Here is a 4,729-nt window from a genome sequence, read left to right as displayed (position 1 = left end):
AATAACTTACATAAGCATCAAAGCTAAGACTGTCGAGTGAAACTGTAAAAATGTCTGGGTGCTAGTGATGTATAACAATCGGACCTTGTGTTCCACTGCATGGAGAGAAATCTCTTAAAAAGAAATTCCCAAAGAGCATCAATATATATTGATCTTCAGCAAGTTCTTGTTTGTCATAATGTGTGGAAAATAGTACTTGTCTTAATGTCGGATGTGCTCCCTAGTTGGTGGATCCTAGTTCCACATCTTCAGATGTAATTATGTAGTCTGCAGTAACTACAGAAACTAAGAAAACAAAATTATACCATTGCCAATATAGGGGTTGTTGTAGGAGCAATAGAGAGCAGAAATGCAGGGTACAAGTATGTATTCAGGGAAATGGGAGTAACAGGGCTCCTTATGCAGGAAGGAGTGAGGTAAGCACATAAGGTCTGAGGAAGATAATGGTGAGTAGAAGAACACAATTGATCAGATAGGGAAATGAGAAACTGGATGGGCTCAAGTAAGGGTGAGGAAGATAAATACAAAAAGAGTTAGTTAGATAAAATAACAACATGGGTTGGTCAAAAGACATAAGGAATCATAATGTTTCCTCAAGGCTAGCTATACCTCTCCTGGGAATATACCCAAAAGATGTTAAAACATACAACAAGGACACTTGCTCAACTATGTTCCTAGCAGCTTTATTCAGAATAGCCAGAATCTGGCAGCAACCTAGATGTCCCTCAACCAAAGAATGAATAAAAAAAACCATGGCACATTTACACATTGGAATACTATTCAGCTTATTAAAAGAAAGAAATCATGAAATTTTCAGGCAAATGGCTGGAACTAGGAAAGATCATCCTCAGTGAGGTAACCGAGACCCAGAAAAGCACACATGGTATGTAGTCCCTTTTAAGTGGATTTTAGCCATATATTAAGAACCTAGAAAGCAATAAATCAAGCAATCCAATTAAAAAATGAGCTAAACAGAGAATTCTCCGTAGAGGAATACTGAAGGACAGAGGAACACTTAAAGAGATGTTCAACGTCCATAGCCATCAGAGAGATGCAAATCAAAATAACCCTGCAATTTCACCTTACACCCATCAGAATGGCTAAGATAAAAAATTCAAATGACAACACATGCTGGAGAGTTTGTGGAGAAAGTGGAACATTCCTCCATTACTGGTGGGAATATATACTTGTACAAACACTATGGAAATCAATCTGGTACTATCTCAGACAATTAAGAATAGCACTTCCTCAAGATCCAGCTATACTACTCCTAGGCATATAACCAAAATATGCTCAAGTATACAACAAGGACATTTGCTCAACCATGTTCATAGCAGCTTTATTCACAATAGCCAGAACCTGGAAACAACCCAAATGCCCCTCAGTTGAGGAATGGTACAGAAATTGTGGTACATTTACATAATGAAATAGTACTCGCAGTTAAAAGCAAGGAAATTATGAAATCTGCAGTTAAACAGATTGAACTAGAAAAGATCATCCTGAATGAGGTATCCCAGAAGCATAAAGACACACATAGTATATACTCACCTGTAAGTGTTTATTAGCCATATAATATAGGATAAACATACTAAAATCTGTACATGTAAGAAGGAGGACCCTGGGTAAGATGATCAATCCTCATTCAGAAAGGCAAAAGGCATAGACATTGGAAGAGGTAGAAAACAGGGCTTTGGGCAAGGAGTCTTAGGAAAGAATGGGGAGCTAGATAGTATACCTGACTGACCCCAAAATTCTACCAGGCAACGTCTACAGCTGATAAACATCTTCAGCAAAGTGGCCGGATACAAAATTTACTCAAAAAAATTAGTAGCCCTCCTATATACAAAGAAAAAAGGGCTGAGAAAGAAATTAGGGAAACAACACCCTTCACAGTAGCCACAAAAGACAAAAAGTATCTTGGTGTGATCCTAACCAAGCAACTCAAAGACTTGTATGGGAAAGGGAGGATGGATGGAATATAACAGGATATAGAGTGAATAAAAATAAAATTAGATAAAGAAAATTTTTTACTTCCAGCCTTTATCCTCCAAAAGTAAAGAACAATATTGTTTGTCTAAATAGCTCAAAGTTAATTCTTTAATCCTGAATTGGAGCTAGCAAAAGGTTTAAATGGGATAAGAACTGCACTGGAAGTCATCCAAGTCCACTTACAACCATAATGGTTCTACAATTAATACTGTGTGGAAAGTACAGAGAATGTCTCCAAAGGCATCTATGTCTTCAGTTCTAGCTTCGAGGATGTAAGATTTTGTGGAAGAGTAAGCAAACAAACAAAAAGAGAATTGAGATAAACATTTTGCTGATTCAAATAGTGAGATTAACTTGAATTATCACTGTGATTCATTTAGAAATTTGAATGAAAACATTGTTATAAAATACAGCATAGTAAAATTTTAGACTATGAGACTGACTGACCTGATTGGATTCTTTTAGGGATTTTTTTTTTTCTTCAGATTGACACAGTTTTGTTCAGTTGTACAAATGTGATTAATATTTTTTGCTCCTCACTACTATTTTAGGTGGTAACAATAAAATGCGACAATTTAAATCAATAGGATTGGATTTTTTAAATTTTTATTTTTTTATTATTCATCACAGGTTATTTAGTTTGTATCCCAGCTGTAACACCCTCCCTGATTCCCTCCCAATCCCACCCTCCCTTATCTCCTCCCTGTCCATTTCCAAGTCCACTGCTAAGGAAGGTCCTCCTCCCCTTCCATCTGACTGACCCTACCTTATCAGGTATCTTCAGTACTGGCTACCATGTCCTTCTCTGTGGCCTAGCAAGGCTGTTCCTTTCTCGGGGGTCAGTGTAGTTAAGGGAGCCAGTCCTTGAGTTTGTGTCAGAAATAGTTCCTGTTCCCCTTACTAGTGTACCCACTTGGATACTAGCTACCACGGGCTATATCCGAGCAGGGGTTCTAGGTTATATCCAAACATGGTTCTTAGTTGGAGAAACAGTCTCATAGAAGACCCCCGTGCCCTTACATATTTGTCCTCATGGAGCTCCTGTCCTTTCCTGGTCATATTAACAAATGGGATGGACATAGGAAGTAGGAGAAAACAAGAAACAGGACAGGAGCCTACCACAGAGAGCCTCTGAAAGACTCTGCGTAGCAGCATATGAGATTCTGAGACTCATAACCAAACCTTCAGCAGAGTGCAGGGAATCATATGATAAAATAGGATTGGTTTTCTAAAGTTGATATGCAGGTGCAATACAGGCACACAAAGTATGGGTTCTGTATAGATATGAATGTGGATGCATTTGTTAATCTATATGTGCTATATATACAAGCGACACATGGAGGCTATCTACAAATGTAGGCTATGATGGACAGTCTGGAACTTCAAAAAATAGAAATACCGATTAATCAAAAATTAGTGGGAAAATGGAATTATGATATAGACATACTGTCCAAATGATTACAAGTTTGATGAGTAATCTTTTTTTTTCAGATATAAGAACTATGCCTCCACTATGGTCTTAAGATGAATACACTTCTCACCTATGTCTTCATTAAAGGATGTCCTTTATATTCAAACTGGGCTTGGAGTCCTGGCCAATATGTTTCTCCTTTTTTTCTATTCTTTCACAATCCTATGTCACAGACCTAAGCCCATGGACCTGATGTCTTGTCAACTAACCTTCATTCATATAATGATGCTCCTCACAGGAGGAGACATTTGGTTTACAGACATATTTGAGTCACTGAACATTGAGAATTACATCAAATGTAAGACAACTTTCTACATACACCGGATGCTGAGAGGCCTCTCTATCTGCATCACCTGCCTCCTGAGTGTGTTCCAGGCTGTTACTATCAGTCCCATGAGCTCTCTGTTGGCAAATTTTAAACATAAGCTTAAAAAATACATGATCTATGCTTTCTTATGTATTTGGTCGTTGAATTTGTCCTTCAATAGTAACCTGATCTTCCATGTTGGTGGTTTTACCAATGTGAGTGAGACAAACCAAATGAAGGTCACTGAATCCTGTGTAGTCTTTCCAATGAACTACATCATCAGGGGATTGTTTATAACAGTGACAACCTCCAGAGATGTGTTTCTTGTAGGAGTCATGCTGACCACAAGTGCATACATGGTGATAATCTTGTTCAGACATCAGAGGCAATGCAAGCATCTTCATAGCATCAGCCACCTGAGAGCATCTCCTGAGAAAAGGGCCACCCGGACCATCTTGCTGCTGGTGGTTTTCTTTGTGGTCATATACTGGGTGGACTTCATCATTTCATCTACCTCATTTCTTGTGTGGATGTATGACCCAGTCATCCTGACTATTCAGAAATTTGTGATGAATGCCTATCCCACCATTACTCCTTTGATACACATCAGTTCTGATAAGAGAATCATCAATGTGCTGAAAATCTTGCAGTTAAAATGCTACTAGATTTTTTAAAGGATTTTTTTCTTCTGTTAAAAATAATGAATTCATTTTTATTTATATATTGTGCCAGCATGTATGCATGTGTGCATTCCCGGTGACCTCAGAGTTCTGAAGAGTATAAACAAGCCTCAGTAGATACAAGAAAACTGAAATAGCCACTTGTATTTTATCAGACCACCTGGGATTAACGCTGGAACTCAGTAACAACAGGAAGACAGAAAGCCTATGAACACATGGAAACTGAAAAACCTTTATAGTCAAGGACCACCGGGTCAGGGAAGAAATAAGGAAAGAAACTAA

General features: G+C 38.1%; 1 pseudogene; it reads left to right on the top strand.

The window, feature by feature from the left end:
• The first annotated feature begins 3,502 nt into the window (after positions 1-3,502).
• LOC129675138 (putative vomeronasal receptor-like protein 4) lies at positions 3,503-4,432 on the top strand (annotated as a pseudogene).
• The last annotated feature ends 297 nt before the right edge of the window (positions 4,433-4,729 follow it).

The sequence above is a fragment of the Psammomys obesus genome, unplaced genomic scaffold, assembly GCF_907164565.1.
Source record: "Psammomys obesus unplaced genomic scaffold, mPsaObe1.curated_primary_1811, whole genome shotgun sequence".
NCBI classification, from domain to species: Eukaryota; Metazoa; Chordata; class Mammalia; order Rodentia; family Muridae; genus Psammomys; species Psammomys obesus.
Note: the sequence above shows the minus strand (reverse complement) of the source record. Positions and strands in the feature narration are given on the sequence as shown.